A 26,428-nucleotide genomic window follows, 5' to 3' on the forward strand; every position below is an offset into this window, starting at 1 on the left:
TGATTTATTACCCAAAAATCGAGCTTTTATCATTGATTTGCAAAATATCACTCCATTGTGTGTGTGCGTGTGTGTGTGTGTGTGTGCACGTCTGTATATATTAAAAAACAAAGGCATTTTCAGTTTTCCTAATTACTTTGGCGTCATTCAAGGAATCTGTACAAAACTTTCCAAAACAAAATATATCCACGCTGGGATCGTCAAGGCAAGTTTTGTGGATTACTCTCAATCGGGGTATTAAAAATATCAGTGGCGGCTCCTCTGCTAATGCGGAGTACGTCGCCCCACTGCTTTTCAGCAGTGTAAGGAAAAATAAAATGATAATAGCTCAATGTTATTATCATTGTATTTTTTCTTGTTGCAGGAGTGGCAGCTTTGTCAGGCGGGCGGGGCTGCTCTGCTGACAGAGCAGGGGAAGGGAGGAGTGGTTTGCACTCCCTAAGTGTGCAAGAATGTTTGGCCGGCCATCTTGGGCCAGCCAAACATTCATGCGCACTTAGCATGTTTGCCACCCAGGCTGCATTACAGCCTGGGTGAAGAACATGCCGAGGCCCCCAGTCCCTGTGGCCAAACCAGGGCACTCAGACCAATCACAACTCTGCATTGTAACGTTGTGATTGGCTCAGGGGACCTTGGTGCTTCCTTTTCCGGCCGGAGGGAGGAGAGGCGAGACGCGACAAGGAGGACGTGGAGGTGGAAACAGCAAGGAGGAAAGTTTAATAATTTTTTTTATTTACTCCTTTCACCCGCCTCCCCACCTGCCACCCAGCCTCCCAGCCTCACCACCCCCGATCTCTTCCGGCCGCCACTGAAAAATAGGTGGTGTCCCAAAAGTTATATTCTCTATTTTAACTTCCGTAGGATCCTTTGCTCTTCCATACTGAAACAAAAAATGTCTAAACAGTTTTACACCAAATGTGGCATGTAAGTTTACTTAAGTAAGTGCTTTTACTCAGTTTGCTGTAAATCTGTTCAGTAGTTTACGAGAAATTAGAGTTTAGAAAGTGTTTCCATTTGGGCATGAAGAGGTTACATTTTAGAGTTATCTGGAACATTAATTAGCAGAAGCTCCACAGCTTTGTGAATCCAATACGGACACATATATCCAGCTGTCCAGTTAGAATAGTAAGCTTTTTCCACCGTCGTCCATTTTGGATTCATGAATTAGACTACAGTTTCACCAAAGTGTGGCACTCTGATTAGCTGACTGTCCCTGAGAAATTTCTGCGCACCATTACCCAACATGATTTATTGAGCATCATGCTGGAAAAAAAGAAAATGGCATAGGGAACATGTGAACCTCATATAACCCCCAACCATGTGGGGGCTCCCAAACGGATTTACCCTGGCAATAAGATAAATATTAAAACAATTATTTTTATCATAGGATTCGTGAATCCTATTCCAGGGCCTCAAATCGCGGGCCCTTGTGAGCCTAAGAATCCACAAATCTGCTATAGGATTCACAAATACGGAAAAAAAAGAAAAACATTTTCACTGCAGTACAGTTGCACTCTTCCCAACTTCCACATGTAGAGGAATTTCACATGCAGGGGCTTCGGAGCTGGGTTTGACCACAGTTCAGTCCCTACCACCAAGGCTTTGCACAGTGGGGTTGGACACATGCAGCAGGTTGGTTCCTACATCCAACCGCTGCTGTAGACAGTCCAATTGTGTTTGCAATGGGAGTTGCCTTTCTACAGGGGTCATGTGATAGGTCAGGCTGAAGTCCAAGCGTTGCAGTCCACCCCACCCAACCAGAGGGGTCTGACCACCCATGTAGAGTTCACCATAGAAACTGGGCTTAGAACCTGGCAGCATGCCAGTACCTGTGGCTAACCCCCACTGTGTACGTCTATAGCCTGTGCACAGTGGGGGCTGGATGCCCACGTTTTAGGGGTGCAGAGAAATGTCGCATGTGGAATATGATTAAAAACTCTAAATAATCATTGAAAAAAACAAAGGTCAAAGGGAAGTTTTGTTTAGCTTTGGTTATGAGAGATTTACTGATGCCGCCATGTATGTTTCAAATAGCCCTTTATAAATATTACTCTGGTGTAACAACTCTGCATATTCCCATAGATCACTATGCACAAACGTATACATTACGTATTGTTTATGAATTAGTAGAAAGTTAAACAAAAGAGCATTTTGCCAGCAGCCAACCAAGCAAATTGTACAACCACAGGTCAAACCAACAATGAGTTCAGTATTCGTACAAACTAAAAATGACATGCCCATGTAAAGAAATTAAATTATAATTTCCAAGCTGGTAGAACTGCACTGCATAATAGTACTATATCATATAACAATGTTTGTTTAACAAGGTTCATCAAACATCTACAGAAAGAGAAGGAAATGGAAATACAGCTCCAAAATAACACTGAAATATAGTCATGGGAGATGTTTGTCCATTCTCACTAGGAGTGCCAGCAGTATAGTGCCCCAGTCGTCAGTAGTCACATTGTTGATTTTTTGGTGGGCCACTTCACAAGCACTGTCAACTCAGCTGAGGATCATTTTTGTAGATCATGAACCCATATCTTGAAGTTTTTTTCGCCCTGTTTCACTTCCATTGCATCACTATATTCCTTATAGCAGTCACCAGTGACAAGTCTATAAACTTCCACATTTGCTTAATATTCTTGGGCCTGAGCACACATCTGATTATGCACAAAATAGGATTATGTTCAATACACTTATCGAATACCTCAGCTATCAATTCCAGTATATCCGTCCAAAATAGTTGAAACAAGTGGCATTGCCACAGCATATGGTAAAAATCAGCTTATGTTACCTGGCACCTTGAGCAAGCATGTGATGCACTTTAATACATTTGGGCAATCTTTCTATAGGATAGGTAGGTTTTCTGCAAATAGTTACATTGTGTGGATTTAATCAGGGATTCCTAGACATTGACTTTGGATATGCTAGGAACCCTTACCATTCTTTGCCTGTGGCACATTTCCAATTTTCTCATCCTATATTTTCAGTGTTGAAATAGTTACATACAATGAGGGGACCAGCTTCGAGTATAATATAGTTCCTGCATCTACACACTTCCTGAATTTTAGCATCATGTATAATAAGTGAGTTCTGATTAATATAGTAGTGTGGAAGAACCGACAAAGCAACAACACCACCAAGGACTCTATCAAGTATCAACCATTTATCTATCTACACCTTTATGGTATCCTCCGAAGGGAGGTTACCCAGCCAGGTTCACATATTTTCACAACAATCAGCTTTTTTTTAGGATACGATTGGGGCAGAGTAAGAGAAAGGACGCAAAGAAGAGGATCCTCAACCCAGGTGCAATGGATGGAGCAAACCAGACCCAAATACAAAGCAAGTCAAGGATCAACACAACTACAACAATTTAGTGGTCAATTTATGCAATCGAATTTTTACAAATTGTGAAGAAAAGGTTTTGAACCTAGGGTTGAGATTTGTTCCAACCCTCAGAATTTACAATGTTCTATTACATTATGAATTCCCAGCCTTCTTCAAAACCATAAGACTAAAAGCTTTCACGACCCGGCCACATTTAATCCACCAGCCTCAGGGGTACCGACCGAAGGAAAACCTTCGAACAAGCAGACCTTAAAGAGGTCACAAGTCTCAAAGAGCGAAATACCTTCCACGATGCAACAAAAAAATAAATGAATGCTATCAACACCCCCTCAAGAGACTCCTCAATCATCATTAAACTAGCTGATAAAGGAGGTGCTATTGTAGTCATGAAATCAGAAGTCTACAGTAAAGAATATCTCAGGTTGTTATCAGACACAGTCAACTACAAAAAAATCAAAACAGACCCAAAACATTCTTTGAGCAGAAAAATCTAAACCATAGTGTATGAAGCCGAAACCTTAAGCTGGATCACAGCTAAAGAAGCTGACTTCCTCCAAAAGAAAAATCCCAAGATTCCATATTTTTATATCCTTCCCAAAGTTCATAAGGGCATCACTCAACCTTCTGGTAGACCTATTGTTTCTGGTGTTGATTCGGTACTTGAACCATTATCAATCTTTTGTGATTTCTTTCTTCTTGCAATGGATCCTTAAAGGATACCAAAGATGTTTTAAACCTATTGAAAGACTTGGATCTTGTAGGCATGACCACCACCCTCATCTCTCTTGACATGAAAGCTTTCCCCCAAAAACCCACTCTTACGGTAATCAAGTTTATCCTAAGGAGGAGAACATGGACCTCCATCACACCAATATTTCATTATGGAATTTGCCTACATAGCACTAATGGAAAACTACTTCAAATTTGAAGATGCATTATACTTTCAGAGCCAAGGTACTTCCAAGGGCAGCACAAGTGCCCCACGTCTGGCATACTTGCACATGCACAATTTTGAGACGGTCTACATATACCGCAATGGTAACCCATACAGAAGTGAGATCATGCTATGGAAAATATTCATAGATTACATCTTTATTATTTGGCAAGGGGATACGGCCAGCGTAGATTAATATTTTATATGGCTCAATACTTTGGTTCCTTTCCTCAATCAACATCAAAGGAAATACCATTACCTTGAAAATATTCCATAAGAAGACAGATAGGATAGCCTTCTGCAGTTCAACAGTTACTATCCTAGATGTCTGTGCCTGAATCTGCCCTTTGGACAATTTCAAAGACTACGCAAGAACTACAATAGGCAAAGTGAATTTGAAAATCAGGCTGACCTACTCACAAAGATGCTTCTCACAAAGGGTTACCCTTCCGAAACTATTGGGAAAGCACACAAATGGGCAAGAACCACAACAGGGAAGCCCTGCTGGAAACAAGACAAAAGAACTCCGGACAGAAGATGACATGTATAACCATGTATACCCCCCTATCGAACAACGTGGAAGAGATTATAACAAAGCAATGGCACATCCTCAACGCTGGCAAGATGCAATCATAAAAAATGCTTTTTGCCTTTAAGAAATTAAGAAAATTAAGAACCTCTTTGGTCCATACTAGATGTGACATATAAACTGATTCTCTCACTGAAAACACACTTTAGAATCTCCCAGAGGTGACAGGTCACTCCCCATGTGGCAGGTGCAATGTCTGTCACCTTACGACCAAACAGACAGAAATTGGCTTCAGACTCCCTAATAAAATGGCAACTAAAGGACCACAACCATTGCACTACTAAGAACTGCATTTATTTTATTCAATGCCTGTGTTCTTTACAAAACATTGGGATGACAACAAGCCCCATAAAAGTGGAGATCAAAGAACATAGGAGCACAGTCAGGTGTCAGCAAACAGTAAGGAGACTGATGGATCATTATATGGATCATGACATACACCAGATTACATGAATTGGTTGATTTATTGAGATTGAGAAGCTAGACTCTTACTAAAAGAACAAAGATGGGTGTTCAGACGCCGCACTGATTTAACTGACCTCAATGATAAGAGATATCTTGGACATTCTTTCAAGACTAGTGTGACTACCAGTGACTAGTTGTTTTGACCGTGAATTAGGATTTTTTTTTAAATATATTTTTTGAAAATGTCTATTTATTTATTTATGTATATATTTTTTACTCATAACGTTGTTTTTTCTGGGCATTTCCTCCAGATCCAAGTAAGCTAAGTAGATCTTCAAGACACTTACCCCTTTATAGGGAGTTCAAAAATTGACATTCAGTTATGTCTTCATATAACCCTGAGTCTGCCGGACTCCTAGACATATATAGCTCCCAGTTCCAGATAGCTTGGGGATCGGCATGAGGGTAGCGAATGGCGGCCGAGGGGTACGAATGCTAACGCAGAAGAGGTCAGGTCCACTTCCCACTAGATACTTCTCGTAATAACGGATGGGCGGCTCTGATGTGGATAGGTTGGATGGGTGTCACCTGTATTCCACACATCCTGACCCAGGTGCGGCGGCTAGATGATGGCTTTGTTTGTTTGTTTGATTGCAAAGGGAAAATGCTCGGACACAGACATTTACACGAAAAGCCATCTGGGCGCATGGATGCAACGACAAAAACATGGAAACAAGACAAGTAACTTGCTATTCCAATGGACATAAATAATGTACCCTTACGGACACCTAAACGTGATGGAACATGCAAGGACCATAATAAGCAACCATTTTCCTACTATATAGCATTGATATTGTGTTCTCTTTAGCATGTCTCAACAGAGAAAATCATACCAATGTTTGATGTAACCAACTGGCCCCTTGTGATGTATACGTATATTGGTATCTGTAAGAATGAAACATGTCCTTTAAATGCAAAAACTATAAAATGCAAATAAAGATATTTTAATAAAAAATAATAACCCTGAGTCTGCCGAAAATACCCCATTTTTGGTCTTCTCCCATGTCACCCATAGGTGTACTTATATACCAGGCCCTTTCCAAAACCACTTCCAAAATATCATCTGGTCATGCTTTCTCATTTAGACACTGCTGTTATATGATATATAAAAAAGATTTTCACTTCAACCCCTTTCTTTTCCTCTATTTTTTCCTCTCCTTTTGAAGAAATATGTAATTTTATGAGTAATTGGCAGGTTGTAAAAACAAGTCATTTCATTTAAATCTTTATTTCGACGCATTTGTGTCATAAAAGAGCAATAGAAACATTTGTTATCTTACATTTTGACATTTGCTAGCACAAAAAGAAATAATAAAAGTAGCAGTAAATAAAGAGTCAAATAAGCTAACCTATTCGTATATATCCATAGCGTCCATGTATACAATGTCTAATTTCATAGTCTTTGTCAAACACATTTTACCCGGGCGGAAAATTTACAAAGTTAAAAATACAATTTAACAATAAATATAATTTAAAAACTATTAAAATAGTATTAAATCAGTAACCGCTAGGACATTTTTTATATAAAAGGAATTCTTAAAAATTCGTATGAAATTCATAAAAAGCAACAACCACATATTCCTAGTTGGAGAATAATGAAGCAACAATTACATGTTTTAGTATCATGATCTTTTTTTAAAAAATATCAGATAATGTATCTCGTCGATTTATCTTTTTCTTTAAAAATGTAGACCCAACTTTATTCTAATAAAATTAGCAGCGAGAAGAAACCTACTAACTCCAAAAACTATCACCTGGCTGGTGTCAGTTTTTAAAATTCTACCAGCCTCCTTGTAGGATCTGGAGCCTATTTTATGGCAGAGTGGTACTATCCACTTTTTCCTTGGTATTACATAGCTGGAGCAGAATAGAAGTATGTGTAAATCATCTTCCTTAGTACCATGAATACATGAGAGACAGAGATCACTTCCTGATTTCGCCCAGCTTTTTTCAAAGGCCTTAGTTCTAAGGGTACCATATCTAAATTTTAGGTACAAGGTTTTTGATAAAGGCGGATGGATCTCGTCTAAAAATGGTTCAAAAGATGCGACATCCTTAAACAATAGGAAGTTTTCAGTTAGCGGTCCATGAATTCTTGCATATACTAATTCGTTGCTCACATATGACCAGAAAGATAATTTAACAATTTTCTTGGAGCACGAATTCATAGCCTCAGGATCATTCCAAAAATGGGCTAATCCGATTATGCCTAACCAAATTCTTACATGCTTGAACCAATAAACTTTATTACAATTGTCGAGATCCATAACTTCTTTCAGGCCGTTCTTGTAATTAAGTAGTTCTGGGGTCGTCCACAATCTAACCCACAGCAATAATGGTCTCAATATTGCGTGTTGATCTGTTCGTTTCAGGTTTAGATCCAAAAGAAGTGGTATTAAAGGGGTATTTGTAGGTATTTTTATCAACCCCCTAAGAAACTTGTTCTCAAGGTTTTCAAATGTATGTCTACATACAGGACCCCATATTTCCGCCCCATATAATACTGCTGATTGGACTTTATACTTAAAAATCTCTATCGCAGGGGTCACTGCCTTATTCAAGCATTCGTTGTGTCTCTTAAGAATTGGTAAACAGTTTTGTTTGAAGATGATCTTATTCTTTTCTAGCTGCGGTCTCCAAGCTAAGGAAGAGTCTATAGAGACACCTAAATATATAAAATTCTGCACATAATCAAGCTTCTGTCCATTTAACATTAAATTTTTCTTGAAGTTCCTATGTGGGCTCAATGCCATGTATTTCGTTTTTTTTGTATTGATTTCTAGGCCCTTCAAGGAACAGTACGACTGGAATCTATTTAACAAATTTTGAAGGCCCCGTGGTGTTTGGGAAATGAGAATGGTGTCATCTGCAAACAAAAGGGAAGAAACCCGTTCACCCCCTAGTCTTGGAGCGTCGTTTTCACTACACTCCATGTAAGATGGTATATCGTTAACAAACAGGGAGAATAGGGTTGGCGCCAGTACACATCCCTGGCGTACTCCTCTTTTTATGGGGATAGCTTTTGTGAGTTCCCCAGTAGGACCCCACCTCACCTTTGCATAGTTGTCCATATGTAGTCCAATAACCAATTTTAGTAGACCTAGCGGGATCCCCTGGGATTTCAATGATTCCCATAAAAGGTCTCGCGGTATAAGGTCAAATGCGGCCCGTAAGTCTACGAATGCCACATACAAATGACCTTTACGAATAACGACGTATTTCCAATACAAACAACAGAGCCTTAAGACTTGGTCGATGGTTCCTGTTTTTACTCTGAAACCTGCCTGATATTTCGTTAAAATTTGTTCTTCTTCCAACCAGGTATTTATGCGGTTTAGTATATGCCTAGCATAAATTTTTTGGGTAATATCTAAAAGACTTATGGGACGATAGTTAGCAGGATTGCTTCTATCGCCCTTTTTAAAAATAGTAATGATTTCCGCCCCGTTCCATGTGTCCGGAATTGTCTCCCCGGCAGCAACAATGTTGCACAGATGATTAAGGTAAGGAACCCAGACATCTAGTTCATGCTTGAACAGATCACCTGGTACTTTGTCCAGCCCAGGAGCTTTCCCATATTTAACAGAGTTGATGGCTAATTTTGTTTCCACCAAATCAAAAACTATATGTGTAGATTCAGCCTCTGTAAGCAACACAGCATGATCTTCCTGCGCTGCATTAACAGTCCCTTGGGCGGCGTACAGGTTCGTAAAATGGTCTATCCAGGTTGCTTCATTGAGATAAACTTCTCTCGAACCTTTCTCTCTTTGATTACCCTTAACCACTGTTTCCCAAAATAGCTTTTGGTCCTTCATTTTAGCTGCCATCAGCATACCGGACCATAATTCCTCATCCCATGAACACTTTGCATTGGTCAGCACCTTATTATATAATTTCCTATTTTCTTTAATTACCATAGCATTTTTACTTTTGACCGAGTCTATCAAAGCTGATTTTGCTTTCCGGCATTCTTTGTTAAACCATGGTTTGCCTGTAGGCTGCAGCTTCACTGCGCCCATTCCTTTTTTTGGTCTTCTAGTCATGAGTTCTAATAGTTCATTAAAGAACTCTTTATGTAATTTAAGAAATAAACCGGGTTCGCTTTCGGAGGGATTATAGATGTCAAATACATTAGTGAGGCAATTATAAATATTTGCCACTAGATCTTCTTGTCCCAGTATGTATGCCCATTTAACGGACCGACGATTATTACTTAATATAACATTATCTGGGACAGGTTGGTGTCCTCCCTCATCTACTTCCTGACCCAGCATTAAGCTCTTTGCAAAGCTGACTTCCAAGGAATGGTGATCACTATCAAATCTATCTTTGACCATCAAGTCATTTATATATGGCCACAAGTCCATGGAAATAATAACATAATCAATTAAACTTTGGCAATTACGTCTCGTGAAAGTAGGTACCTTGGGACTATCAGAGGGAAAACGTCCGTTACATGCCCTCAGTCCATGGCTTACCAGTACCCTTGTAATTTGGAAAGCTAGGGTAGAACCTGCAACTGTCCCATTACTAGATAAGGATGGTATGCCATTAGCATTATCTTCATCCTCATACAATTTATTCATTCCGGCAATGGGTTCAAAGTTGCAGTTCATATCCCCACATATTATCGTGCTTGTTTCCGGGTCCAGCGTATCCAGTATTGATTCTAATTTGTCAATACATGGTGACTCCTTATATGATGGGCATGGTCGATTATATATATTAAAAAGATGAATCATCCGATTATCAATGGTAACCATTTTTAAACCGAGTATATCTAAGGAATCGGTTCTTAATTGCTGTATGGCTATATTAATGGACACACTAACCCATATTATTAGCCCTCCTGATGGACGACCTCTTACTGATGGAACTGCTTCCAGCTGGTACGTTCTATATCCAACCCTATGCCTAGCTGTCGTAGCCCATGTTTCTTGTAGAACACATATTTCAAAGGAGTTTATGTAAAGGTTCCATTCGGGGTCACTTGTTTTTGAACCTACTCCTGCAACGTTCCATGAAACAATCCTGGCCATAGAGGGGCCTTGATTAGAGCTGCAGTTAGCAGCCGATGAAGATTTACCTAATCTTCTCGGTATTTCTGATCTATTACTAATAGGATCGCTTGCCTCTTGATGCTTTATTTGTTCCACTTTGGATGTGGGTTCAGGAGCTTCCAAGGGTTTTTTTTTTGATATAATATTTCCCCCCTGTATACCAGTTGATAGTAATTGAAGTGAACCATTTAAACAATCAGGTGTCCTAAGGGGACTTATTAAAGCCACGGGTGAATTTACGGATAAAACAAATGGACAGAGTGTGGATTTGTGTCCTTCCCCATGTGCTTGGAGTCAATCAATGCCCTCCAGTCCACTAAACCTATTGTAACAAGAAATTAAGGGTTGAGTGTACTGTGGGCCCATCCATTCTCTGTGATACTGAGAGTTGGCATGTTGGGGCCTCCCTGCCCTACGTTGTATTAAAGTCCAGCCATCTTCCCCCTCCCTTTCCCATCTTTTAGGATATGTATTCCTAAAAAATTCACACCCTATTCCACCCCTATCTGGATTTGAGTCCCTTAACCAACTCCATGCATTATCTTGGTGTTCCGTTGGTGGATAAAAATAAGCCAGGGGTCTTGCTACAATCAGTGAACCATTATTCCTTGGGACTCCCGAACAGATATGTCCTACTGTCCGAGGGTCCTCAAACGATACAATCACACAGTCCCCTTTCATTTTTTTCCTGTTATGGCCTACCCAGGGGACCCTCTCTACCATTAAGATATTGCTTCTTATTGTTGGTGGTAATGGATGATTGTTATTCAGCCAATGTGACACTTTGTTTTTAAGCGCCACATAAGGTTCTAAGACTGATGAGCCTAATTCCGGAACCCCAGTTAGAATAACTACATAATCACATGCTTCAGGGGGTAAGTTAATATTCCTGCGCTTTTCTATGTGCGTGATGTCGTTATTGTTTGTAGAGATACTACAAGGAGTCAACTTTTTAGCTGTTTCACATGTTGGTAAGGACTTTGCACTATTTTCATCTACGTCAATGATGATGGGATTGTTGGTAGAGACCTTTAGGGCTGTATTCCTTTCCTTTTCAATGTCATTATCAAGTATTTTTGATACCTGTACATTGCTAATAGGGGCTGGAACCTGCGTTACCTTTTTTTGATTGCTAGTATATTCATCTTTTTTCTCTTTCCTCAGTTCTATAAGTTGTTTTTCTATCCCAATTAGTCTTTCTTCTATAGGAATGAGGAAGGTCTTAAATATTTTTGACAGGGTCAATATAAGGGAGTCTTCTTTCCCTATGTTTGTACCTATACTTTCAGCTGATAGATTAACAGATAAAATGTCGGCTAAGGAGTTATCTAAAAAGCTGTCATCTACAATGTTCATGGGTAGTGTCTTAGGGGCAGCTCCTCCTTTCCCCTGTTCTTGGCCCTTGCCTTCCCTTGACCCTCTTGCATTAGATATATTATTTTCTTTGCACTTTCCTGACTTAGAAGCCTTAATAGGTTTAGTAGCGGGATATTTTTTGTTTAATCGTCTACTTGTTATTTTTTTGGGAATTGCTCCCTCCCTTATCCCTTTTCTTGAGGTATTATTGTTTGCTGTCTGGTTTTCTGGCTGAGGGGCTGGCAAGGTGCTTTCTATAATAGCCAAACCTTGTGGATCAGGAGTATTACAATCTTGAGTATCAGAGGGTGTCAATGTAATACCGTGAACCTCTGCATTATTATGCCGTGTGTTAGAATTGATAGTGTTATTCTCAAGAGTTCGCGTTGGAGTGCGAACTGTAGCAATGTGGCCCATTGATGACCTTTTTGCTTGGGCAAGATCTTGGGAGACCCTCCTTTCCATGAGGACAATACCCTGATCTATCAGTGTATTTGTACGAACTATAAAATCATCTAAGGTTCCAGTTAATTTGGAACTACCTGACACAGCTTTACTACTTCTGGTTTCACGTGACATTATATCAATATGGTATAGGCAGCTAAACACAAATGGATAATGACGAAAAAAAATTTTTTTTTATTTTTTTTTTAAACTTATTTAACTAATTACCATAACATTTGTAATAGTTAGTCAATAAAATTCCTATTACTGCAATGGATGGGGGATAATAGCATCTATTGTGTATGAAAAATTAACCCACATCTACATATAACACTATTGCCTAACTGTCCGAGTAATAGTAGGAATTGGCAATGGTGTGCTTACAATGTCCGAAGTTTATCCGACGAAACGACCAGCGTCCCTGGCCCAGTCCAGTCTCCTCAGGCCTCTGAGGGCCTAAGAGGGCCCGCCCTTTGCCCGGGCTTAGCCCGGCTGCGCCCGCGCGCGTCCCGCGAAGCGGAGGGCGGCGTCAGTTTTGTAGCGCCTTCAGGCGCGAAAATGCGGCACTTCCGGGGTGCCAAGGATCATGGGAGATGTAGTTTTCCCAAGCGTCTCCCCCCACACAGCGGTCGCGTTTGTCCTGCGACGGCGGGAGGGAGATTCAGGCGTCACAGGGAAGGCTGCCCCGGGGAACAGGATGCACAGCAGGTAAGCACTCAGAAAATGTCTCCTCGTAATAGCAACGGGCCCCGCTCTGCCAAGGGCAGCGTCAGTTTTGTAGCGCCTTCAGGCGCGAAAATGCGGCACTTCCGGGGTGCCAAGGATCATGGGAGATGTAGTTTTCCCAAGCGTCTCCCCCCACACAGCGGTCGCGTTTGTCCTGCGACGGCGGGAGGGAGATTCAGGCGTCACAGGGAAGGCTGCCCCGGGGAACAGGATGCACAGCAGGTAAGCACTCAGAAAATGTCTCCTCGTAATAGCAACGGGCCCCGCTCTGCCAAGGGCAGCGTCAGTTTTGTAGCGCCTTCAGGCGCGAAAATGCGGCACTTCCGGGGTGCCAAGGATCATGGGATATGTAGTTTTCCCAAGCGTCTCCCCCCACACAGCGGTCGCGTTTGTCCTGCGACGGCGGGAGGGAGATTCAGGCGTCACAGGGAAGGCTGCCCCGGGGAACAGGATGCACAGCAGGTAAGCACTCAGAAAATGTCTCCTCGTAATAGCAACGGGCCCCGCTCTGCCAAGGGCAGCGTCAGTTTCGTAGCGCCTTCAGGCGCGAAAATGCGGCACTTCCGGGGTGCCAAGGATCATGGGAGATGTAGTTTTCCCAAGCGTCTCCCCCCACACAGCGGTCGCGTTTGTCCTGCGACGGCGGGAGGGAGATTCAGGCGTCACAGGGAAGGCTGCCCCGGGGAACAGGATGCACAGCAGGTAAGCACTCAGAAAATGTCTCCTCGTAATAGCAACGGGCCCCCAAGTCATTTTTCTTCATACTGGTTAAATCCAGAAATTCTTCATATTTTGCTGTGCTTTCTAATTCTGTTTCAAAGTGGTGTTAGCATTCTTGAGATATTGTAGATCCAGCTACGATGGAGCATAGGTTGGATGCATCAACCATGTTTGACTCAGTCTAATGTTTTCCCTTTGGACTTAGTCTAAAAAATGGAAGTCAAAAACTTTCAGCGAGGCAAGGCAGCAATCTTTGTCCAATGAGAGCTACATGATGTCAAAAGGCATTGGACAAGGTCTTTGTGATTCCACTGGTTTGGACAGGAAAAGTTCAATATATACCTAAGTATTTAAAAATGATAACTTTAACACTACTTACGCTATTCACACATACTAACCAAAAATACCATTTACACCAAATAATCTCTTTTCCTGCCACATTACATCTACATCCCTTAACACACTTTCATGCTATGTTTGTTTCAATTACCACACTTAACTGTACACCACTGCACTCTATGCCACTCCACTCTATGCTATTAGACTCTATGCCACTATACGTATCTCCACTAGAAGCCACTCCACTTGATCCACTATACTCACTCCACTCCACTCCACAACACTACACTCTGCATTATTCTACTCTATACCACTCCACTGTATGCCACTTCAGTGTACATTGTGGAAATGTATGCTGCTTCTTTGTATACAAGTGCACTTTAGGCCAAGCAACTGAATAACACTCCATAATACACCAATCCACTGGATGACAATCCACTGTACGCTAGTACACTGTAATCACTCCATTCTATGAAACTTCACTCTATGCCACTCTACTCTACCCCAATCCACTCTACCATGCTACACTCTGTTATTCCACTGTATGACACTACACTGTACACCAATAACACTCAACACTATTCCACTGTACACCACTCCTCTGTATGCTACTCCACTGTATGCCACTGCCCAATACACCACTCCACTCTACACCACTACACTCTATGCTATTCCACTGTACACCACTCCACTCCACAACACCTCACTCTATGCCACTCCACAGTTTACTGTTACACTGTATGATACTATAGTCTACCCCACTACACTTACCCCGCTCCACTTTCCAACACTCACTCTACACCACTCCACTCTATGCAACTCCACTCTATGCCACTCCACTCTATACCACTCCAATCTACGACACTCCACTCTCCACTATTCCACTGTACACCATTCCACTCTATGCCATTCCACTCTATTCCAGTCTCAGCCACTCCACTCCATGGTATGCTCCATGGTATGCTATTCCAGTCTATGCCACTCCACTCTACACCAATCCACTCTACTCCATTCCACTCTATGCTGTTCCACTCAATGCGACTCCACTCTACATTATGCCACTCTACACCACTCCACTCTATACCACTCCACTCTGCACCACCCAACTCTACCACTCCACTCTACATTATTCCATGCTTCACCACTCAATTCAATGCTATTCGACTCTACACTACTCCTTTCTACGCCACTAAACTCTATGCCACTATACTCTAAGCCACTCCTCTCTGTGCCACTCCACTCTATGCAATTGCACTTTATGCTCCTCCACTGTACACTATTCCACTCATGCCCCTCCACCCAACGTCCTCCATTCTACGCCACTCAACTTTACGCCATTCCATTCTACGCCACTCCATTCTATGCCACCCCACTCTAAGCCCCCTCTCTATAACACACTGTATGACACTCCATTCTATGACATGCTACGTCACTCTTTTGTACATCATGCCAATCCATTGCACTCCAGTATGGCTATGGGGTTTGTTCTCTCTTGACTGGTAGTTACTGCCTTATTTAGCCAAGAAGATCAATATAATGTTTGTAGAATCTAGATGGGAAGCATTCCTGGATGATCACATCCTGGTCTCCATTTTTCTCCTTATATTAATCCAAGTGTATTATTATTTGCTATATGAAGTTACAACCGATGGTTCAAATTAGCTCCTTAGACATTCTTGTGTCTCCTTACACCACATTTCTTGTACTGAATTATATTTTTCCCCCCTTTCCTTCTGATTTGTATCAGTGCACGTCATTATTCAAAAAGAAAAGTTAGGCCCCCTGCCTGGTGGCTGAATCCAGTGCAGGTGAAAGCCATCATGGATTCTCCCACCTCTCACTGAGGATTACTGGAACCGTTCAGCTTGGAGGAGCCTCTGAATCCTCCTCAGTCTGATGCCACCTTATCACTCGCAGGCTAGGTGTTCTTGCCTGGTACCAGGACCTCTGGCCTCTGGAGACCATGGTGCCCTTCAGGCAAAAGCCATTGGTTCACCTGTCTCTCACTGGGGTTTACTTGAACTCTTTAACCATGAGGAGACCCTGAATACTCTCTGGTCCAATGCCACCCTGCACTGGATAGAGAAGATAACACCCTCTCCCTAGCTGGCTGCTGCCAACCCACCCAATTGGCAACAGATGTCCAGGGGTGATATCCACCTTCCTAGAACTCAGCCAGGTTTAGCCAAGGGGGTTTAAGATGCCATCATGCCTTGGGAATGGAAGGACACTCTGGCCAGTGATTAGGGAACCTGAGTCACTTCAGTTGTAAGTTTTGGCTTCACCCTACCTCTCGCTGGTAATACATGGAGCAGGTCGGTAGAGAGGAGCTCCCAATCACTCCTTGTTCTGACTTCACCAAACCCTTGGTAGGGAGGATCTCACCCGCTCCTCGTCTGGCTGCTGCCAATCCAGCCATTTGGCCATGGATGCACAGGGGAAATGTCGGTCTTCCTGGAACTCAGCCCTGGTTAGCCGAGTTGGTTTAAGCCCCTCTGTCTTACATCCTCTGGTCCTAACAAATAAGTTAACAACCTCTACACCCGCAAAGTTTGGGCTTATGGAACCCAAAGGGAGCAACAAGATGCAGATAATGCAAGTGACCAGATTGCCCGGGCTGATCCAGTGACCAGATTGCCTAGGCCTAGGCAGCCGAAAACTAGAGTGGCAATGCACTCTGAGGCCAGTGGTCAGGAGGCCTTTCCTAGAGACACCCACCAGCTTGCCATCAATTAGTAGGCTAGAATGTCTCCCAGAGCAGGCCACCCTGCTCAGTGATTTCAGCTTTGCATCTCTGCCTGCTCTCCAGGAAAGGCCCTATGGACAGAGGCCAAGGGAAGGTGGCCCAGGTCCTCGCAGCAGTTGGGTAGAAAAACCAGACAATAAATTACCTTTTCTCTGCTAATCTGGAAAAAGCCCACTCGCTTTTCTAGTAATCCATGCACGCCAAGTGACAGAGGGGGCTGTTTGAAAAAATGCATCTGACCTCCTTGAGTCCTGGCTGAGCTCACAGTCAAATGGGATACCAGGACAGCCCTGTGATCTTGATGCACCATGCATTCCTATGGCATGCATAACCTGATGTTCGGGCAACAACTTGAACAACCTGAAGGACAGCCATCTGGTTGCACCATGTCTTCTGAAACAGATTCCACTCGCTGCACTGCACTCAAGAATCTAGTCCCATAATGCTTTGCAGGGCCTTTGTTTGGGATTGTATTTTTGTCCAAAACTATGCTTGGGGTGGTCCTAGGAGGATGGGACCACCACTGAATCGTTCAGCATGATGTGCTCTTTGAGTTCAATGCATCTGCTTGGTTCTCTCCCTAGGTTAGGGAGGACTCCAAAATCATCACCTCTCTCGCTACTTGCTGTATTTTCATTTTCACTTTTGTGAAATGACTATATGCATTTTAGCATGTAAAGATAGAGTTACTTGCTGTTTTACCAAAGGTATGTGAGGTTTCTGTTTTATTAATTGGGATGAGACAGGGCAGAGTTCACAGAGTTTTTGTTCAACTCTGCAGAATTCTGCATAGTGGTACTCCGCCAACTTCGCCCACCCTTATGGGCCAGAAACAAGCATCCTGGGACCGACTTAGGGGCATCACCCCTCATCAGCCAGGGTAGCTTTACTCCAGTGGCGCAGGGAGCACAGGACCCATGTCCAGACATACCCTTCACACTTTGGGCGACAAAAAAGAAAGGGAATAAATGATGGACAGAATGCTGAACAATGCAAACATTCATCCCCATCACAAAGATCTGGGTTTAATTCATTGTTCTTTTGCTCACCATGCCACCCCTGTTTGGACCCAGCTATATGCAAATCAGTCTTGACCCTGTTCCTCATGGGAACCGTCCAGCCCAACCTGCCAACCCAGGTCCTCCCTGGACCAGAAACAAGCATCCTGGGACCTGGACCAGAAACAAGCATCCTGGGACCAGTTTCGGGGCATTACCCTACATCAGCCAGGTTAGCTTGAATCCAATGGTACAGTGAGCACAGGACCCACGTCTGGAAGAAACAATGGTTTTAGGCCCGGATCTCTGTTCTGGGGTGAAGGTTTGATATTGTGCAGTATTCTATCCATCAATTGTTCTTTTTGCATTTCTCACCCCGAGTGTGACGGGTATGCCCAGACATAGGTCCCGTGCTCTTCATGCCACTGAAGTCAGGCTAGCCTGGCTGATGAGGGGTGATGCCCCGTAACCGGTCCCAAGATGCTTGTTTCCAGTCCAGGGAGGGCCTGGCAGTTCGGGCTAGACTGTTCCCATGGGGAACAGGGTCAAGACTGATTTGCATATGGCTGGGTCTGAACTGGAAAGGCATGGGGAGCAAAAAAACAATGTATTTAGGCCCAGATCTATATACTGGGGTGAATTTTTGACATTGTGCAGCATTCTCTCCATCAATTGTTCTTTTTGCATTTGTCACCCCGAGTGGGATGGGTATGCCCAGATGTTTGTCCTGTGCTCTCCATGCCACTGGAGTCAAGCTAGCCTGGCTGATGAGGGGTGATGCCCTGAAACCGGTACCAGGATGAGGGTATAATCAGTTTTGCTATCGAACACTTGGTAGCCATTATGCGTGAGAGAGAGTCTTGTGATTAAACACATGCTGTGAACAGATGACAGGCACAGCAACCTTTCCCAGTGCAACATCTCCCCTGTTTTTCTTTGCATACCGTTTCACTATTTATTGTTGTATACATCAGCCAGTGGATGGATATGGACACTGAAGTACTCAACATCCCCATCTCACAGAGAGAGAGAGAGTCCCAGAATTTAATGGGAATTGCCACTCCACTCTTTTATCTAAATTGAAATGTATTTCCTTCACAGAGGAGCTAAGGTTTAAGTGGGCATGAAGCGTACATCCATTTATCCATCTGTCCCTCTGTTCGTCTGAATCCTGTCTACCTATGTAACCCTGTTTATGTGTACCGGGCTGCAAGTTGTGCATGAATGCATCTGTTTGTGTGTGTTCTGTGTGTGTAAGTGTGTACTGTTGTGTGTTGGTCTGTATGCCTGTTATCTTGTGCATATTTCGGTGTGTGTGAATGGGAATCCATCTATCTGTTGGCCAGTGTTTCTTTCTCTGGGTAGTGACCTGTTTGTATGGATGTCTGTGAGTGTGGTGTTTGTGGGCCTCAGTATTTGCACGTATATCGTTTTGTCTGCCTTTGTGTGTAATGATGATCAGCATGCGTATGGATGTTGCTTGTCATTGTGCTTTGGAATTGCAACTGGGCTTTTTCTGAACAATAGCCCCATGAATTTGTCCTGCTGTTCTGTTTCCATTTCACCCAATCTGACAAGTGGCACCATGACATATCCTTCTGGATGCATCTGGGTGAGACTTGAAGTCAGGCTAGCCTGGCTGATGAGGGGTGATGCCCCGTAACCGGTCCCAAGATGCTTGTATCCAGTCCAGGGAAGGCCTGGCAGTTTGGGCTAGACTGTTCCCATGGGGAACAGGGTCAAGACTGATTTGCATATAGCTGGGTCTGAACTGGAAAGGCATGGGGAGCAAAAAAACAATGTATTTAGGCCCAGATCTATATACTGGGGTGAATTTTTGACATTGTGCAGCATTCTCTCCATCAATTGTTCTTTTTGCATTTGTCACCCCGAGTGGGATGGGTATGCCCAGATGTGGATCCTGTGCTCTCCGTGCCGCTGGAGTCAAGCTAGCCTGGCTGATGAGGGGTGATGCCCTGAAACCGGTACCAGGATACTGGTTTCCAGTCCATGGAGAACCTGGCCTGGCAGTTCGGGCTGGACTGTTCCCATGGGGAACAGGGTCAAGACTGATTTGCATATGGCTAGGTTTGAACTGAAAGTTATAGGGAGCAAAAAGCAATGGATTTAGGCCCAGATCTCTGTACTGGTTTAAATGTTTGACATTGTGCCGCATTCTGTCCATCAATAGTTTTTTTGAATATTTATCACGAAGCACGCCAAGGGTATAATCAGTTTTGCTATCGAACACTTGGTAGCCATTATGCGTGAGAGAGAGTCTTGTGATTAAACACATGCTGTGAACAGATGGCAGGTACAGCAACCTTTCCCAGTGCAATATCTCCCCTGTTTTTCTTTGCATACCGTTTCACTATTTATTGTTGTATACATCAGCCAGTGGATGGATATGGACACTGAAGTACTCAACATCCCCATCTCACAGAGAGAGAGAGAGTCCCAGAATTTAATGGGAATTGCCACTCCGCTCTTTTATCTAAATTGAAATGTATTTCCTTCACAGAGGAGCTAAGGTTTAAGTGGACATGAAGCGTACATCCATTTATCCATCCATAAAATACCCTAGTTGTAGCCATTATATCTTAATTAACATTGACTTCATTGTGACGCATTGCTAATTAACATCTACCTATTGTTTGATTAAGGTATGGGACCCACGAGGGAAACACCTTGCAGATGGAGCTAATTGATTACATTGATCCCATTGCTTCAGAGATTGGTGTCAAGCCCAACATGCTTCGTCTCCTTCTAACCGACCCCAGACTGGCAATGGAAGTCTTCTTTGGCGCTTACACATCACTACAATACCGCCTAACTGGGCCAGGAAAATGGTGTGGAGCCCGGAATGCCATCCTAGCCAAGTGGGACCGGGTACTAAAACCCATGAAGACGAGAGTGGTGAATAACAAGAGCAGAAGGTCTTCACTGTCCACCATGTTTGGATTCCTCTGCCTCCTTGCCTTGTTTGCTTCTGTCTATAAGTTTATTTGAATGAAAGTATTTTTCTCCCTTTCATACTACTGCTGCTTACCTTCTGGTCTATATTTTACTATTGTCCTTTTGAGCACTTGGTAAAGCAATGCTTCCTGTGTTTAAGCTGACTTTCTGTGATAGTGTATCACTGCCTAGATGTTGAGTCAGGCTCTTGATGTTCCTCTTCAAGATCAGCTTACAAATTCACCAATATGATGATGATATACAACTCTGCTTGAAAGTCTCTTCCACTGAAGACATTTAACATCTTAAACACTGCTTACCCGGATCAAGTTAAATGTCTGCATGACTGAAATCACCCACTGGACGAAGAACTGGGGCCATATTTATCAAGGTTTTGCATCGCTCTTTCTCCACTCAAGGAGACACAGGGCGACGCAAAACCTAGAGTGAGATTTGCCAAGCCACACAAGGCTGCCTTGTGTTGCCCTGCATTGCTTGGTAAATTGAGTACCGCAAGGCAGCGCAAGTCGCTGCCTTGCTTTACTTTGCTCTGGGATGGCGTTCCATGGGTGGAGCGTGGGTGTTCACAGGCAGCCACCCATGGATTTTGGAGAATTCCCAGATTTATCAAGACAGGTAAACCTAGGAATGCTTCAAAATGCTACGCCTTCTCAGGGAAGGTGCAACGAGGAGAAATATCTTTATTCTGCATCACTCTTGGAAAGGGGGAAAAGTCTCAGAGGATTGTTTTTTTTACAGGAAGGTGCCTCTTTCTGCACAAAAACAATGCTGTCTACAATGCAGTCATCCTTGCACCTTGGCACAAGTGTGTCTTCATTAGAGCAAGGCAGCACATTGTGTTAAATATGGCGAATTCCTGCCCTCTCCCTTTCACGCAGCCCAGCAAGGTGTTTTGCTGGGTTTTACTGTGCTAAAGTATGATAAATCTGGCCCTCAACTGTCTAAAGCTGAATACCGACAAGACTGAAATTGTGATCTTCGAGAAGAGCACTTCACTGTGGGACTTCACCTAGTGGACAACAGAGCTGGGAATGACACCCATCGCCCACGCCAAGACCCTCATGATCATCATTGACAGCAAATTTGACATGGCTGCCCAAGTCAATGCTGTCACCGTCTCATGCTTCCATATCCTGAGGGAGATCTGCAAATGGCTTCCAATCAGCACCCAGAAAATCACCACTCACGCTCTGGTCATAAGTATGCTGGACTACTGGAGCACTAAGGTGGGTGAAATATTCCGTTCCGCACACAGATTTGGCAGAATGTTGGCCACTCCACGTTACTCTTTAGTGCGGAGTTCTGCCCAACTTCTGCCAATCACCGCACAGCAAAATTATTCTCCTGTGAGTCTCCAGAATATGCGACCTGGTGAGTGCGAGCGAGAGTTTGAACCCCCTAGCGTGATTTTCGAATGCTGGTGGTTACCAGGGTCGTGGTCAGAGAGCTGCTGTAGATTCTTTACTCGAGCAGCAGAAAAATCTACTCTAATGGCTGCACGCTCTGGCGCAATGCATGCTGCTGTTCGCAATGATTTCCAGCAACACTACCAGCACTAAATTGCAGGGCGAGCTGCATTTTCAGCCCTTTGGCAGAATTCCACGGACTCTCACCAAGTTTTTCTGTAACTACACGGAGTGAAACTGTAAATTCCGCCCACCCCTAGGGAGTACCCTCTATGCAAGTGTCAACAATAAACTAACCAAAAGCTTGCAAACTATTCAGAATTTGGCAGCAGAATCACTCTCAGTCTCCCAGGCCGCATACACATCACACCACACCCAAAGGAACTCCACTGGCCCCCCATACACAAACAAGAACAATTCAAACTCCTCAACCACACTTTCAAGGCACTATATAATACTGGCCTAGCATACCTCAACAATTGCATAAGCCTTCCCAAACATTCTAGACAACTCTGTTCATCCAGGCTCCTACTTGCACACACCCTACACATATAGAAAACTAGATCCAACAGTTGAGCCCTCTCCTATATCGCTCCTGGAATGTGGTGCAACTTGCTTCTACACATAAGAACCTCCTCGTCACTTCTTGAATTCTGCAAGAAGCTGAAGATCTGGCTTACGAAAAGCCCCACTACATCTTAGGTTAGGGTCAACTCACACCTGCTCAGCCCCAGGATACCTTTCTGGGTGATAGTGTGCTCTACAAATCTGCATAACATAACACCCAGGATCTGGAACAACTTACCTTCCAGGACCACTCCAACATTGCTACAATTTAGGAAAGATATGAAGACTCACCTCTTTAAAGAACACTTCATCACCATAACCCAGATTTTTCTCCTATTAATCGCTGACTTTATTCTTTTGTTTGACCATGTTTTCCACATGTTTTTTGGCCAGGTTTGCGCTATAGAAATACCATATATATTCATGCATACATACATACATACATAGAGTCCTATTTTATCGCACTTCAGTTTCATTCAGCAGGTTTGTAATACATCTACAACTATTATTTTTCACAGTTCCAATCAATAAACCAATTGTATAATTAACAGGTTGAAAAACAAGCATAGCCTTGAATAATAAAATTGGCAACTGATGAACCAACTCCATGAGTCATTTATTTTAGAAGAGATACGCAATAAACCAATTGTATAATTAACAGGTTGAAAAACAAGCATAGCATTGAGTAATAAAATTGGCAGCTGACGAACCAACTCCATGAGTCATTTAGTTTAGAAGAGATACGATGCTGCTTCGAGAGTGTATGGCAGTGTGTGGGATAGAAATATTTTTGATATTTGATTCCATCTGTGTGGTAGAGTGTTAATGAGGAGTGCATAGAGGAACCTAGAGAGAGACACATGTGACAGGGCTGTGCAGGCCCCCAGTCCTAGTCTCATAGATTTGGGTTAGTTATCTTACTTTCTTCTTCATGAGATTGCACAGTACAACACTTGTCATCTTCCCCGTTGCATATGAACTCTGGCATTGTAGCCTCCCCCCACCTGTGCTTGTTTTGTATCTATGACATAACATCCCTTCTTTGTCTATATGTTATTCCTCTGCTTCCAGTTGTTTCCACTTTAGTACTTCTGCTTGCCATTTGTAAAATGTTGGGGTCCTAAAGGCATTTCATATCATGACCAGACATCTATTTACTAATAATATCACCAGGACTAGGCATCTTGAGGTTGTTTTAGTTTGTCTGTTGGATCTTGCATTATTCTCAGTTACCGACCTTCAGGGGTTAAGTTTGTTCTGCCAGTGATTTCTTCTACTGTGTTCATTTGTTCATTATGTCTGTTTAGTATTAAATTCCTTTGCAGGTTCATAGCATGTGCAGAATATGAGCCCAGTCCTCTCCACATCTTGGGCAATCGGCAGAGTGCAGATCATCTATTTACTGTAATTTACTAGAGGTAAGATAGATAGGTGGGATACATTAAAATTGAAGAAGCATAATTCTGGAAAGAGAGTATGCCGAGTGTTAGAAATGGGTGTCTAGTTGGTGGATTTATGCACCCTGTCCAAGGACGAACCACCTTCCTAGTCAGGGTAAGCTAGCTACACACTAAAAGATAACCTGTGCTCACCCTTTGGCAGTTTGGGACAGAGCAGTCAGGCTTATCTATAGAGGCAATATGTAAAGTATTTATTCAACACACACACACAGAGCAACACAATGAATATACCACAAAAATATTCAACACAGTTGTAGGAAAAAAGAGAATATTTTTATGACAAAATCAAGACCAAAAATGTACAAAAGTCCAATAAGTAGAAGTCCAGAAATGAATTTGTAATGAAAAATTGAGAAACAGTGCTTAGAAGCAAATAGCGCTTAGGAGTTACTTGAGGTCTTGCTGGACCGGAATAAATCCAAAGTTTAGGCAGACTGCGATGGAGGGCAGGCCGGCTGCAAGACTCACACAGGTCAACGTGAAAGTCTCGATCCACACACGGGATGAAGGCTTCGTCGATGAACCCCTTTACGATGCAGGCACTGCATCATCGTTGAGCCATGCAGTCTGTTGTCGATGAGCCATGCAGTCCGTCGAGGCGATGTTGTCAGTCAGCTCCTGCGTCGGCGTTGAAGGGCAATGTGTAGATTCTAATTGGGGCAAAGTCGTCACTGCATTGATTTTGTTCTGGACAGCAGAAATCACATTTTAAGGACCTAGGACCGGGTTGGAACAACTTGGCAGGGCAGGACTCACAGATGGCAGGGTCCAGGTGCTGTTGTGGAGGTGTAGGGAGTCTTTGATGGTCCTGTGACTTCAGAACAGGGGGCAAGCCCTTTACGTAACTCTGAGTTAAAGGGAGATGGGTCCAGTCATTGTCCTCAGCAGGGCAGCTAATCAAAGCAGACAAGAAGTTCTTCCAGCCAGAGTAGGAAATAGAATCAGCAGAGTGGCAATCCTTGTAGCACAGCAGTCTTTACTCCTGGCAGAGATCTTCACCGGTCCACTAGTATACTGTCTTTTTAGGGTCAGAGCCCTAGTACTTATATCCATTTTGTCTTTGAAGTGTGGGTGACTTTTAAGCAGGCCCTTGAAGTGCACAGTTCCCCCTTTCACCCCAGCCCTGGCTCCAGGTAATCAAAGGTGGTAATCAGCCCTTTGTGTGGGATACAGGACACTGCCTATTCCGTTGTGAGTGTCAGCTCCCCCTCTCTCCTCCGACCCAGAAAGAGCTGTCAGAATGCAGATGGCTCCTCTGTCACACCCACACTTCCTATGTTTTGGCTGTCTAGAGGGAATGCAGATTTCACCCACCCCAGACATATATTGGAGACAGGCTGCAAGGCACACAGAGCAGTAAGAGCAGGGAAATGTCCACTTTCTAAAAGCGGCATTTCTAAAACAGTAATGTTAAATCCAACTTTACCAGTAAGGAGGATTTATCAGTACCATTCATTCCAAAGATATGAAACATGATGCAGCTACTCCTTTCTAATCCTGAATTACAGCTTAAAAGTGTATTAAGGAATTCCCAATGCTAGCCTATGAGAGTAGTAGGCCTCTAGTAGTAAAAAAACAACTTAGCTGTTTGTCACTACCAGAACATCTAGAACTTAAAAGTACATGTCCTACATTTTAGTTACACAGCACCCTGCCCTTAAGGCTATGCAGGGCCTACCTTAGGGGTGACTTATGTGTAATAAAAGTGGAGTTTAAGTCTTGGAAATTGGTTTTAAATGCTAAGTCGAAGTGGCAGTAAACTGCACAAACTGGCCTTGCAATGGCAGGTCTGAGACAGGTTTGAAAGGTTACTTGGGTAGGTGGCACAATTAGTGCTGCAGGCCAAATAGCAATTAATTTATAGGCCCTGGGTATATGGTATGCCACTTTACAAGGAACATACAAGTAAATTAAAGATGTCAAACAGATGTAAACCAATTATACCATGTTTAGAGACAAGAGCACATGCTTTTTAGTACTGATCAGTAGCAGTGAAGTGCTCAGAGTCCTAAGGCCAACAAAAAGAAGGTTAGAAAATTAGGAGGAGGAAGGTAAAATGTTTGGGGTGACCCTTCAGAGGGGGCCATTTTCCAAAAAGGGTCCAATCAGCGTCCTCCAAATCTCTGCCAAGATCGTGCGCATATTTTCCGTAAGGGGTCTTGACTAAGCCTGGGCGTTGAACTACGCTCCGTTCGCGGAGCTTGCGAAGTTTTGGTAACTTCGCGCTTCGCGTAGAGCGCGAAGTTGCAGATTGCTACGCAATCTAGCGCGTAGCGTAGTAAATTTGC

The 26,428-nt window shown here is 43.2% G+C and overlaps 1 pseudogene; it reads left to right on the forward strand.

The window, feature by feature from the left end:
- LOC146833821 (flavin-containing monooxygenase 1-like) overlaps positions 1-20,740 on the forward strand; it is an 84,728-nt pseudogene extending 63,988 nt beyond the window's left edge.
- The last annotated feature ends 5,688 nt before the right edge of the window (positions 20,741-26,428 follow it).

Source organism: Triturus cristatus, chromosome 4_2 (genome assembly GCF_964204655.1).
Source record: "Triturus cristatus chromosome 4_2, aTriCri1.1, whole genome shotgun sequence".
Lineage (NCBI taxonomy): Eukaryota > Metazoa > Chordata > Amphibia > Caudata > Salamandridae > Triturus > Triturus cristatus.